Raw genomic sequence first — 15,038 nt, forward strand, 5'->3', positions numbered from 1 at the left:
GCGCTGAGCGGAGCTCTGGGATCAGGCGGCCATCTCGGCTGCCGGCTAGCTCCGCCCCCCCTTAGCTGGAACTTTCTATTGCCCCACACAAGTTCCGGGGTGGTCATGACGGCATCACATGCGTGGCAGCTGCCACATCTGTGACTACCAATGATTGGATTGGTACCAGTGATGGTTCTCTGTGTTAGACCGCGCTCCACTGGTATAGAGGCTCTAACTAGAACATTCCTCAAAATCTTTTTACGTCTAAACGCAAAAATAGGTTTGGTCAGTTTTTCAGTTGACTTGTCAGTGTTAAGAATATGCCATTGAGAGTTAATGATATATCTCAATTTATCATTAAAGTTAGAGTGAGTAGTCACTACCACTAGTTTCTGATCATTCTTTTTCTCTTTTGGACTCAACAGGGCATCACGGTTAAAATATTTGGCCCTCTTATATGAATCCCTCACCAATCTATGAGGGTAACTCCTCTCAAGAAACTTGGGGCCAGATGTAGGAGCCTAAATACCGGTCGGTAACGGCCGATTTCGGCCGTTACCGACCGGTATTTAAGAATCGGCATGTAGGGGCATTTATTTTACAGATTCGGTAAATTTACCGAATCGGTAAATTTACCGAATCTGTAAAATACGGAATCGGTAATTTTACCGATTTCGGTAAATCCAAATGTAGGTGGGACTCTTCTGAGTCCCAAAGGCCATACAGATTTGGTATTTTACCACCCAATTTAATTGGGTGGTAAAATACCGAATCCAGGTGTGCATGCACATGTGTGCATCCACACCTATGCCATGTGACAGACAGACATGCCCTTAGGGCATGTCTGTGTGCCACATGGCACACATGCCTGTATTCGGGGTGCCAGAGGTTGTCAAAGTGACACCCCCTGCACCCTTGCAAAAATCGGTATTTACCGAATCGGTAAATACCGATTTGGTATTGCCCATTGATTCCTATGGGCTTCAAGGCCCATAGGAATTAATGGGCAATACCGAATCGGTATTTACCGATTCGGTAAATACCGATTTTTACAGATTCGGTAATTCAATTACCGTATCTTCCTACATCTCCTACCTTCATATTTACCGATTCATAAATACCGAATCGGTAAAATTCGGTATTTATGAATCGGTAAATAGGCTTTTCCTACATCTGGCCCTTGGTCTTAAGTTGAGATGCATGTAACTCAAAATTGCTCGTCTCCGTACAATTGCAGCGAAGTCTCAAAAACTGGCTAAACGGTATACTGTTCCTCTGACTACGCAGATGGAAACTATCGTAAAGGAGAGTATTACGTGCAGTCTGCTTCGTATAAAGGGAGACCTCAATAGACTGGTTGGTGGCCTGTATCCAAACATCCAAAAATTCGATTCTGGAGGAACTGGTATTCACACTAAATTTAAGATGTGGATCACATAGGTTTATCCACAAAATAAATTCATTGAGCTGTTCCTCTGGGCCCCTCCAAATAAAGAAAATATAGTCAATAAAACGATCATAGCTGGTAACGTTCTCATAAAAGGGGGCAATTTCGTTATAGATAAACCTTTCCTCAAAAACACCCATATATGCATTGGCAACATTAGGGGCACAGGCCGCGCCCATGCTGATTCCTAGGACCTGTTGATAGATAATATTAACAAACTCAAAAAAAATTCCTTACGAACAATAGCCAGACACTCAACTATGAATAGCTTTTCAGATGGGCAGTCTGAACCATCAAGCAATTTTTTAACTGCCTCCAAGGCACCCTCCTAAGGAATATTCGTATAAAGGGCCTCAATATCCATTGAGACAAGAATGTCTTTATTCGCATTGAAACGGAGACCCTCAATGTTTGTGATAAGATGGCCCGTATCACGGAGATAAGCAGGAAGACAGCAGATGATGGGGGGAAAGGCAGGAATCCACAAATTTCGACAAGGGTTCAGTTAGTGAACCGATGGTGGAGACAATTGGTCTATATGGAGGAGTATGTACATTTTTATGCATTTTAGGCAATCCATACAGAACCGGAATTTAAAAAAAGGTTTTGTTAAAAAAATCGAATTCCTGGTTGCAGATAGATCCTTGCTCAAGTGCACCATGTGTCACATTTAAAAAATCTCAGTTAGAATTCTTCTGGAAGGATAGGACGTCACCCGTCGATAGTGTTCAGGGTGATTAAGCATAAGAAGAATTTGTTCTTTATAATCTTGACTGTCTAAGACCGCAATTCCACCCCCCTTGTCACTAGGTTTAATAGTGAGGGTGTGATCAGAAGACAGCCTTTTAAGGGCCTGGTATTTCTCATACTTCAAGTTGTAGGCCGGTTTCGGAACAAATTTGGTCATGCTTTGAATCTTGGCATAAACACTCTTTCCAAAAATACCAACTTCAGGACCCACCTGATCAAGCGTGGGAGTAAATACAGAAGTAGGTCGGAAACCAGGCACATTATTATTAGGTAACATGTCCTGGCCAGAGAAGAATTTGCGTAATCTAACCTTCCGAAAAAAGGCCTGCACATCTTTATTCAGTTCAAATGCATTAAAAGGTGTACTCGGTACAAAAGATAACCCACGAGGTAGAAGATCAATTGTGTTTTCATCAAGTGGTTTCTTGGACAAATTGAAAATAGGAATAAGATCAGAGTCACTAGAGGATTTCACTCCCTCCAATACTGGTTCCTTCTTGTTTCCAGAAAACGAGAGTGATTTTCTGACTGTTGGTAACGACCCCTTTCCTGTGGTCTGAATCAGACCGCTGTTGTGCCCCGGCGGTTCCCTAAAAAACAATTATATCGTTGGGGACCATCAAATTGAGCACGTCTATTGGAAAAATTGTCCGAAGAACTGGATCCCCCTTCATTATCTGACTCAGAGGTGTCTGAGAAGGTAAGAATTTTCTTATTAGACCAATGCTGTTGGTCACCTTGTTGATTCAAATCTTTAGCAGAATAGTACTGAGCACACTGAACTTAGGGGCGGCCCTCGAAACCTGAATTGTTTGTCTCAAATCAAACTCCTATACCTGAGATTGTGTAAATATTACTATGGTATGGTAATCATCATAACCGCACATAGGGGAGGAATTTAAATTTCACATTAAAACAACTAGAATCAGAATGTTCAATCTTGTAAAGTGTAGAAGTGATAATACAGTGACTTATATAAATCCCAAATTGTGTAATTTACCAATTTAGAAGGGAAGTTTTAATTCTACATGACTAAAAATATTTTCATTTGTTTAGGATTCATCAGTCTCGTTACCTGTATTCTTTGAAGGTGAGATGTATATTTCTTTTATCACCGAATGTGTTTTTGAGGGAATTTGATATCAGTAAAGATAATGTGTTGTGTTGACTTTACCAGAGATTTTAAATTGGTGTAGTTTTTATAAACATTTTAGGGAGATTGGGACTGAAAAAATGTAATCGATCATTTTATTGGTATCTTCAAAACAGACATTACAGGTAGCTCAACATGTTCTTCGCACTCGTCACACTTTCACAGATGTCGATCTCAGTTAATCTTTAGTCGCTTTTGAGTAAAATCTTTTGTCGCTTTTGAGTAAACAAGCATTTTTTTCAAAGTTTTATATAACGCAAACTTCACCCATCATTAGGTATCAGTGTGCTTTACATGAGCACTAATTTTATTGCATGAGGACACATTCATTTTTGTTAGGCACGGAAAGATTAAGTGATTTGACCAGAATCACAGGATGTTGAGCGTCTTTGCCAAGACTCGAACCCGGTTCCCCAGATTTGAAGTCGACCCCCTCCTAACCGTTAGGCTACAACCTCTCCCCGTTTCATCCTCATTTAGTTCCCCCATAATATTATGACAGTTTCTCCTCTGATTGGAAGCCAGTTTTCCCACTTCTGGGGACATCCATGTTCCCAATATTCTGGCTTCTCAAAAGTTAAGCATGTGTCTATATTGGCCTTCAATCAGTTGGCACTAGGGAAATCTGAGTTTTATCCAATTTTTGGCAATATCCCACATACCAATAACTAGACTCAATCTCTACTACAGCTGCATTTCTTCAGTGATATTGAAGCACACATCTTAAGCTATGTTTAATATAACTATTTTCGGAGTTAATAAAAATGTTGCTAGCTATTGTGAAGGAAAGTTTCAATTCTATTAAGGACAAAGGGATGAGAGTTATACCATTTTATTTTATTCTGATACAGCAGCTTGTATTAGACAACAGTAGCAAACCTACTACGTTTCTCATAACACTTATGGGTTACTGATCTATGTCTATGGAATGATTCTTGTTGAGCGCATATTTCAACCATCTATCAGGCCCCATACCAAGTCTGAGATTCATATACCCAGATACCATATTGCTTAGTCTTTCTAGAGCGATGGGCAGTCTAAGCTAGACCCTCTAGTGACTGGCCTCCGTTAATACCTCTCCGATTTACTCACGTTCACTGCTATACCCATATACCATTTTGTGATTTCACTGAGCACTAGCACAAGATCTGTGTCCGTATTTTTTAAGAATAACACTGTCATGCTCATACACTGATAATATCAATCATCTGTTTGTGAATGTCAATCTGCTGTGTGCATGATGTTGAAGTGTATATACCAGTGATTCCATTACCATGGTAAATAGAAGCAAAGACAAGGGGCAGCCTTGTCTCATGCCTTTAGTGCTGGAAATGGACTATGATAAGAGTAGTTCACTATGTTTATATTAGTGTTCTCATTTGGAGATGTTATGCCCCTACACCCCTTCTTTTCAATGTAGCTTATATAAAAGGTCACTAGCAAATCAAAGGCCTCCTCTTGATCCATGAACACAGCTATGGCAAATGTAAGGATCTGGGTGAACTATGTGATATAGCTGTGGGGTCTTATCATGGAGTACACTTACAGATATCGTCTTCGGTCCAGTCAGTATTGTTTACTTAATCTTAGCTCAAACCTGGATAGCTGTGGCTGCAAGCAGCACGGCTTGGCAAAGGAACTTGGTGTGAAGCATTTAACAGCACCAATCAATGAATTAAGAATATTGCATACCAATAAAAAGACATAACAGCAATTTATAAAAATAGGGCGTATTTTTATGATTTGTGTAGGGACCGGAGGGTTTCAGAGATACAGATTCTACAGAACTTGTTATCCCTTTTAAATGCGACCACAAACGAGCATTGACAAATGTAAAGTTAGAAAACTTGAGAAAAGTTAGTGCGAGTATTCAAGACCGACTTGGGTGACCAAATCCAGTAGGGATTGGGTGTAGAGGCCAGAAAGGATACTTTGGACAGTTACCTGGCCACCAGAGCATTTTTACAGGACAACCACTATAGAAGTCAATGGAGTGGCCCTGGTGCTTAGGGATGCAGGCAAAGATCCTCAAAAGGCTGCTCTGCTTCTGGTGCGGTCTCTGGGGTATCTCGTGGTGTTTCTCAGTCCACAGATGATGTGGGGTGACTTTGGCCACGAAAATTGGGGTCCCTCGAAGTCCTCTATGTTGAAGTAGTCGGACAGCTGATGCTGAACTACTGATCACGCTGCACCATGGTTGGATGCAAAATGTTTGGTTGGAGCTGGTGTCTTTTAAGTATGACAAATCCGAACCTGGACTACATACCCAGCTCCGACAGACTCGGGTGCAGGTTTTGGCTATCTCGGATCTGTCCTTTGACAGCTCATGTTGTCCTGGAGCTGGTTCCAGGAGATCAGCAGACTGATCCTCAGAGTCAATCGTCTTGGTGAAGCTGAGAAATGAACTTTTCCGGGGTCAGGAGCTGCAGGCACAGACTCAGTCTTTCTAGCCCAAAAGTGCAGCAGGTGCAGTCCTCTCGATGGTGCAGTCTTTTTTGTATGGTTCAAGGTCAGCAGGGCAGTCCTTCTTTGGTCCTCTCTTCTCCAATCTGAACTGAGGGGCAGGGTGTCAGGGGTTCCTTACTTATCCCAGAAAAGTGCCCAAGGGGACCACACGGTTACTAGCCAGTGGGCTACTGGGGCCCCTCCTCTCTAGTGATAAAATTCCTGTGATGTGTGGCATTTGGCTATCCCAGAGCCCCTATTTTAGCCCACTTCAAGATGGCATTAGCTTTCCTCAATCGTCAGTAGTAGTGTAGCCCACCCTTGAGGTGGGGCTATCAGTGGGCTAAATTCCCATGGGAAAGCCGGTTTCGACACAGGTTTTCTTCCCTTAGCTCTGTCTCCTAATGGTCTCCAGGAACAAAAGGCCTCCTGCTCAGGGATGTTGTCACAAGCTGCCCTTCAAAGGCTGCCTCACCTTTTGGGCGAACACCCTGAGTGGCCATTATGGTAGAGGATGTGCCACTACACTCTGCGGCAACTGCCTTTGTTCCCGGACCTGGGAGTCGTTCAAACCTCTCTCCAGGAGGTCAGAAACCCATCTATGTGTATGTGCCTTTGTAAGGTCACTGGATAAGCTGAAGTGCAGAGTGGCAACTTTCTAAAAGTTGCTTCAGTTTAATAGTGACTTTTAAATCTGACCTGGAAATCAGGTCAGATTAAATGTCCCAATTAATTTGATACCTTACTTAACTCTTTTAGGTGGTCCCGTTGAGGAGGTAGATGGGTTGGGTTGCTAATTGTTTCTCCCTGTGTTAGCCAATGGAGCTCCTAACCCTTCCACAGCAAAACAATTTGGAGATGTTGCTGCTAAGACATGTAGAAAATCATATGTCTTACTTAGTATTATACAGCTCCTTGCCTGTGAACTCTATAGGACTTCCTTAGGAGAGTTTTACTTATATCACATAAGGGAAATAGTGGCTTTGCCATTAGGTTTAGTACAAAAAGAACAATTGATGGACAAAATGCTGAACAATGTCATACATTCACCCCAGTACGGAGATCTGGGCCTAAATCCATTGTTTTTTTGCTTACCATGCCATTCCAGTTTCGACTCAGCCATATGCAAATCAGTCTTGACTCTGTGTCCCATGGGAACAGTCCAGCCTGAACTGCCATTCCAGGTCCTCCCTGGATTGGAAACACGCATCCTAGGACCGGTTTCGAGCTTTCAGCCAGGATGGCTTGAGTCCAGTGGCATGGAGAGCAAGGGACCCACGTCTGGGCATACCCGCCACACTCAGGGTGACAAATGCAAAAAGAACAATTGATGGACAGACTGCAGAACAATGTCATACATTCACCCCAGTACAGAGAAAGTGCTCACTACACTACTGGATTCAAGCTAGCCTGGCTGATGAAGGGTGATGCCCTGAAACCGGTTCGAGGATGCTTGTTTCCGGTCCAGGGAGGACCTGGCTTGGCAGTTCGGGCTGGACTGTTCCCACAAGGAACAGGGTCAAGACTGATTTGCATATGGCTGGGTCCAAACTGGGGTGGTGTGGTGAGCAAAAGAATTATGGGTTAAACCCAGATCCTTGTGACTGGGGGTGAATGTTTGCATTGTCCAGCATTCCGTCCATCAATTATTTATTTTGCGTTAGTTTTAGTGGCAAAGTCGAACTGACAGTGTCACATATTGTCCTGTCAGTCTGCAGTGGAAGACTGGGGGCCGTTTTGTCTTTGTCACATGCAGGCTGGCCCAACCAGTGCTACAGAGTGAACACTCTGTCTTGCATGCCCTGCGCACCTGCATTACAATATACTAGGGACTTATAAGTAACTCAATCCTTGCCAATTGGGTGTATTCAACATAAATTGGCATAGGGTTAGAACAGTGGCAGTGGGGTCTGGTATGCAAGCCTCAGTGCACTCTCATAGTCGAAAAACCGTCAGCATCAGTCCAAAAATACAGGGGTTAACATGCAGAAAAGAACAATTTCTTTACAGCAAAGATCTCAAGGTTTATCTGATACATTCATGTAAATAATTTCCCATATATGGTACACTTTATAACTGGAGGGTATAACCCCAGTCTGGTCTGGCATGGCTAGTTCCTTTATCACACGCACCAATCTATTGGCAGTAATACTGGCCATGATCTTACTATCTTTGTGGTGGAGAGACAAAGGGCTATAGAATTTTGCAAGCTGTGGATCTTTCGAGGGCTTCATTATTGTGATGATTATAGCTTCTCATGAGGACGAAGGTAATCTGTTTATATGATATGCCTAATTATAGTCCTCCAGTACATTTGAACAGAGGAAATCTGTAAAAGCTATTTAGAATTCAGCTGGGAGGCTGTCAGATCCCAGGGCTTTACCATTAAGTAAGCTCACGTTGGCGTCTAAGATCTCATCCATGGTCTGGCTCATTTAGCATTAGTCTACCCTCAATGTCCAGCCAGGCCACAGCAATATCATCTAAGTATTAGACTGGAATACTACTATTTTCCAGTATTTCAGCTGAAGTAACACTTTCACATTCCTCACACTTGAAATAATACTGCTTTTTGAATGGTCTCTGAGCAGACATTCCAGCATTCTGTTTGGGTGCTCTCTTCACTTTACTGTCTGACCTGCACTTCACATTTTGTTGAGTGTGTCTTATATCTAACCAAGGGACAAATCTATAAATGAAGTGAAATCCTCACCCACCACTTACATGCCAAAGGAAGGTTGTGTAAGGACAAAGTTGTCTGTTGTTAGAAATGTTTTTGAAAGGCTACAGGTTGCATAGACATTTAGTATTGTTAGTTCATTCTGCTTCGGAAGATCTGTGACCATGAGGTACCAGCTGTATTCATCGTGTCATGCTTTCTGGGCCTATAAAGGGATTTCTCTTAAGGGAGAACATGATGCTGCTGAACTCTCCTATGAAAGCCGCATGCAACACTTAAGAAAATTCACATGTTACTGGAAGTCACATTTGGATCCCCATAATGTATGTTAAGGGAATATTTATTCACAGTTTTTACGGAATATTTCTCTTTTTGTCTTGTAGAGTATTCCATTCCAATTCCACATGAGGATAAGGAATGGGTGGGGATACGTCTCCTGTCTTTAGTGATAATTGACTTTATTCTGAAGTTCTTGGGGGAGGAGCTTCTGATTTTGAGTTTGCTATTGAGCAAAACATATTTTAAAACATGAAAATTTAGACAATTATGCAAACTCTCATTTTTTTTTCTCCCAAAAACCTTTATTGACAAGATTACATAGAAAGGTTACATACTTGCACCGAATAAAAGCACCATACACATGAATACGATTGAATATGACTAGGTTGACCAGTAGTACTAAACGTCAGAAAGCGACAACATGGCAGATATTACTTAGGCACACCAGGACAGTGAACAATAATTGATGAGAGGCGCCGAAGCTGCGGGAGAAGGGACGGGCCAAACTGAAGGGAATAGGGACAGGAGGAAAGCCGATTACTGACCTACAACGGCGACTGCCGCGGGCGGAGTGTCAAACGGGGAGCGCGGGAGAGGTCGCTGGGCTTTAGGGGGTATGACCCAGGAGGTAAGACACTCGGGGGGGCCCCATATGTCGAGTGGGCGAAATCTAGCTGGCATAAGGTCCCAAAATTCAAAGCAATCGATCATTAAAGAGAAAAACACGCCCTCTACTCGTTCACTTCACAAGTATATTTTGCGTATGTCTAAATACAAAACTTATCAAAATCAAAGAAGGACTAGCTAGGTTTAGAGGAGAAAAAGGGACTCAATGAAGTACGTATGTCGGCAAACCAGTTGGTTTGTTCAAGAAGCCCTCACCCACCAACCTAGTTGGTGGCATGCTTCATCATCGGGCCCACCACAGTGACACCGAATGTGTCCCGGGTGTGCTTCAACGCCAGTTTACTGCGGAGCTGGTATATTCGCTGAGTGTGCAGTGTAGTGAGTGAGAAGGTGAAAGTTAAAAAACCATACAGTGGGTCCCAGTACCCGAGGGTGATGAAATACTTTAATTTGCTGGGCCCCTGTTGGTTATTTAAAAGGCAGACGGACGTGTTGGAGTATGGATTAGGACCTCCAGCGTCCTGTGTGGTCTACATGTTTCAGCCTGGCCTTTTTTAATTTGAAACAGGCTTTCCTCAGGACCAAGTGAGTATGTGAATAAAGTGCAATTTAAATAAATAAACTAAATTATAGTGGTTGTGTTGTTTTGGGCTATGTGTAGCACTCTCTAAGGTGCTATATGGGTGAGAGGGGGATTCCCTCTCGCTTTGCTACACATAACATATTGGGGACATAGACAGACGTACAAAGTAGAGTCATGTTAGCATTATATGACAAGTTGCGCATCATTCAGCCGGCTTGTAAGGTGAGTGATCGAACTATGTTTTGGCTAGGGTGTGGTCGTGTCAGTGACAGGACCTGCGTGGGTTTTATCTAGAAACCGATTGTAGTGGTGAGCTAGGACAGCGGATTTTTGCATGGTGAGGAGCAGGTAAGTAAATAAACATTATCCTCACACAGGCTATTTGCTGTACAAAGCTTCCTTGGGTCACCTGGCAGAGAACCCACGCAGGTCCTGTCACTGACACGACCACACCCTAGCCAAAACATAGTTCGATCACTCACCTTACAAGCCGGCTGAATGATGCGCAACTTGTCATATAATGCTAACATGACTCTACTTTGTACGTCTGTCTATGTCCCCTATATGTTATGTGTAGCAAAGCGAGAGGGAATCCCCCTCTCACCCATATAGCACCTTAGAGAGTGCTACACATAGCCAAAAACAACACAACCACTATAATTTAGTTTATTTATTTAAATTGCACTTTATTCTCATACTTACTTGGTCCTGAGGAAAGCCTGTTTCAAATTAAAAAAGGCCAGGCTGAAACATGTAGACCACACAGGACGCTGGAGGTCATAATCCATACTCCAACACGTCCGTCTGCCTTTTAAATAACCAACAGGGGCCCAGCAAATTAAAGTATTTCATCACCCTAGGGTACTGGGACCCACTGTATGGTTTTTTAACTTTCACCTTCTCACTCACTACACTGCACACTCAGCGAATATACCAGCTCCGCAGTAAACTGGCGTTGAAGCACACCCGGGACACATTCGGTGTCACTGTGGTGGGCCCGATGATGAAGCATGCCACCAACTAGGTTGGTGGGTGAGGGCTTCTTGAACAAACCAACTGGTTTGCCGACATACGTACTTCATTGAGTCCCTTTTCTCCTCTAAACCTAGCTAGTCCTTCTTTGATTTTGATATATAATACTGGGGATTCGGACTAGCTTACCTAGTCCTCACTCTCTCCTTTGATTTAACAACACTAAATACAAAACTTTCCTTTAAAGCGAGGGAATGGACAGTAAAATGAATTCCTTCATAATATCCCAGTTAACTGATTCCAACCACAACCTGGTAAAGTGATGGTGTGATTGTTACTTTCTGGGGCCCTAAACCATATAGACACCAGTAGTTGTCTATGTATGTGTATATAACTAACATCTAACATGACTATGTCCCAAATAAGTAATCTCACCTGAGTCTCCCTTGGTGATTCCAACTTTCGGCTGTTGTCTACATCTAAGGCATTTGTTATTTGGTCTAGCCTTCACAGGGACCACAGAACATTCAGCTTCTTACAACTTTCAAGGCCATTGTCATAGTTTTGTACTCTACCGCCCAATCACACGTAGCCTCTGGGTACTCAAAGAAGTGTGATTTGAATTTTATAGCGACTTCATAGGTATTTATATTTCTTTTAAACAATATGTTGATTTTACAGCTTTGAAAGAAAGAACAGCACAGCGAGCGCAGTGCCAGTGTAAAACACAAGAATACAGTACACTACAAAGAAAAGGCAGGAAAATCATGGCCCAGTCATCAGGTTACTACATAGAGATGGCCCACATCATATAATCCCATATCCCTATCATCAGCCCAACCTATCTGTGCACAATTATATCCATATCCCTCCGTACTCTGCCCAGTCCTTCCAAATCTTTAAATGTTTCTGGGGGCAGCCCAGTGAAAAGTAGTTCAGACGTTCCAGTGCCATACAATGATCAATGCCCTTGGCCCTAGTATCCACATGAGGGGCATCAGTCTCCTAAGCTGGGACGCATCAAGAGGGTGCTAGGATGTAATATTCCTAGAGACCCTAAACTTATTCTTCCACTCAAATCATCTGTGATATGCAGAAGAATGAATTTAGGGTCTCGGGGAATATTCCATCCTAGCACCCTCTTCAGCCATCCACACATACCATCCCAGAAATGGGCCAACCTCGGGCCGTGGCAGAACGTGTGAGGCAAATCCCCCCCTTGGATCATCAGAACGCAGTTTCCCGTTGATCTCAAGCCCATGTAGTGGAGCCTGGCCCCAGTGAGATACACTCTGTGAAGTACCTTTAGTGGAATTAATCTAAACTAGGCGGCTAGCACTGCCTCTCTTGGGGCATCCACCGCCTCTCTCCAATGGTCATCATCCAGGTGGCCCTGTTCTCCCTCCCATGCCTGCTGCACTTCCCACCATCAGGTTTGGCACATTACACAGTAGCATTTTATGTATTTTTGGCAATTTATGCTTTTTGAGTTTTGTGAGAAGGATTTTGTCCGTTATCGGGGAAATTTTGGGATAGCCTCCACAGGTTGTATAATAGGTAGGAGGGTGTGACGGAGCTGCAGATATGTAAAGAACTGTGCATGGTGTATGCCATACTTCTCCTGCAGACCTTGAAAAGACTTAAGCATTTCCATTATGCAACATATCCCTCATCGGTCAAAAGCCTATAATGTTCCAGGTAGAGAATCCCCTCAGGTCCGTCACCTGCGGAAGTCTGGTGCCCTGCCACAACGGGGTCTCCATTGTGAGATGATCAGCCCACCCCACAGATTTCAGGGCTGCATTCCATATCCCAACCAGGACGCGGGTGGTGGAAGGAAGAGGCGCAGAGACCCTCCCTTCGTATAGCAAGTGTGGAAGGTCCCAGCCGCCCATCAAGCAGCTCTCCACTGTGTTTGCAGGATCCACAAAGCCTGAATCACAACACATTCACAACCAGCAGATGCGCCCCCCAGTAGTATAGGAGCATGTCTGGAATGGCTATCCCCCCCTTCGACAGACGGTTGACAGCATTTTGCCAAAGGCAATAGGGGGTACACGGATGCAAGAATGAAGGTAGTGTTTTAGGAATTACTCAATGTGGTTTCCTTCTACAACTTTTGGAAAGTCTACAAGCGGGTGCTATTATGTTGTACCCTCCATTTCACATATTTGACCTGTCCCTCCAGGCAATTTAAAGTATTCAGGAAAGCAACAGTTCTTTTAAGTTCTATCATATTATATTAAAGATCAGAAATAGGCTGTTTAGGTGATTCAGCATTATTTGTGTGACCATGACTCAATTCAATTCAAAAAGACTTTATTCGATTTGCTTTTTCAGACAATCATAAAAGTATATAACAACAATTCATTCATTACACATAATAAAAACGAAAGAAATATTATATACAGTACTATTAGACCTGACATCATTGGCGTGAGTCTCCCTTCCATTTTTGACGGATTGCCTCCTCTGTTTTGACATGTTTTTGCTGGTTTTATGATTTGGGCACTGTGCCGCTGCTGATCAGTGCCACAGTGCAAGTGCTCGCTATTTTAAATTAATGTACTAATTGGTTATTCCATGATTGGGTTATTTGATTTATCGGTCAGCCCCTAGTACAGTGCACCATGTGTGCCCAGGGCTTGTAAATCAAATGCTGCTGGTGGGCTTGCAGCACTGGTTGTGCCACCCACAGAAGCAGCTTGTAAAGTGTGTCACAGGCCTGCCATTGCAAGGCCTGTGCAGTCTAGCACTGCCATGTCGACTTGGCCATTTACACCCACTTACCAGTCCCTAAACCTTCCCTTTGCTTTATATTAGACACCCCTATGGTAGGCCCAAGTGCAGGGTGCATTGTAACTATAAGGTAGGACATGGTCTGATGTGTGTAGCATGTTCTGATAGTGAATTACAGCCATTTTCGTTTTTCGCTATTGAAGGGTACCTGTTTTCATAGGCCAGAATGGGCAGTTAGATTATTACATTCTTATAATCCTAACTGACTCAGGGAACATTCGAATTTAGCATGCCTGAACTCAGAATAATAAAATACATCTTTTAGTAAAGTTGGTTTTAATATTCTGTGTTAGAAAATACCACTTTTAGAAAGTAGGTATTTTCTTGCCTAACTATCCAGGCCTGCCTCTGCTGGGTTGTGTATTCCTTGTCTGGGTTTGTGAGTGACAGGGCTGGGGTATTCCAGGAGACAGGCTGAGGCAGCCTGGTGGTAAATAGAGAGATCTGCATCTAGATGGGAGGGAGGAGTTGCACCTGGGACCTGAATAGGGCTGGTCCTTCCCTCTACAATGCTGGCTCCACCCCCTGTGGCTTGTCTGATGTCTCTACCCTGCACAGTGAAAGGAAGAAGAGAATCATGTCAACAGAGTGCTCCAGAGCTGTATCTTCTCTCCCCTGTTCCGGCTCCACCTCCTGTGGGGCGGCTGATGTCTCTGCCCTGCACAGTGAAAGGAAAAAGAGAGTCCTGTAAACAAAGTGCTCAGGAACTGGTTTGGACTAGGCAGAGGCCTCTCTGCCGTCAGAGAACAAAGGATTTTGGGGTATAAATATTGGTACCCTGATCCCAGGAAATGAGATCACTTCTAGACGAGAAACCTTTCTGCCAAGGAGAAGAACCAAGGAAGCTGCAGGAGTTTGGACTTCCCCTCTGCCAGTGTGCTGTTTGTTGGGTTGGCCTGCAGTGGTTGCCTCATTGCCAAGGGAAAGGAGAAGGAACTTTGTGAGTACTTTCATCTACAGAATATTCTCCAGGGGCTTGAACTGTGCTTGCCTCATGCTGAAGTCTCAGGGACAAAATACTTCACCTCCAGCTCCCTCCTGAATTTGCTTGCTGGGAATTCTGACTCAAGTCACCTGCGTACTGCTGGAAGCTGGAAGCGCGACGCATCGAAAAGAAGCGTGTCGCTGCCGCAGCTGAAATCATTACAACGCCGGTGAAGCGAGCCTTCGCCGCATCTCCCTGGAAGCATGTGTTCATCGAAGCTGCCTGCTGTCGCATCACTGGAGAAGCGTGACGCCATCGTGAGAGTCGCCATCGCATCACTGGAGAAGCGTGTCGCAGGGCCTATCGCAGGTCCAAAGTACAGAGCCGTCGCAAGGC

General features: G+C 43.7%; 1 protein-coding gene across 6 annotated transcripts in view; it reads left to right on the forward strand.

The window, feature by feature from the left end:
• Nucleotides 1-15,038, forward strand: part of LOC144782893 (uncharacterized) — an 853,036-nt gene that overhangs the window by 106,345 nt on the left and 731,653 nt on the right. For 5 of the 6 annotated variants that reach the window (XR_013601298.1, XM_078662148.1, XM_078662146.1 and 2 more), the window contains exon 2: nt 3,236-3,269. The exons of the other annotated variant lie outside the window; for it this stretch is intronic. The gene's annotated coding sequence lies outside the window, so the exon portion shown is untranslated. The remainder of the gene's footprint in view (nt 1-3,235; nt 3,270-15,038) is intronic. 6 annotated transcript variants of the gene reach the window in all.

The sequence above is a fragment of the Lissotriton helveticus genome, chromosome 9 (genome assembly GCF_964261635.1).
Source record: "Lissotriton helveticus chromosome 9, aLisHel1.1, whole genome shotgun sequence".
Classification (NCBI taxonomy): domain Eukaryota; kingdom Metazoa; phylum Chordata; class Amphibia; order Caudata; family Salamandridae; genus Lissotriton; species Lissotriton helveticus.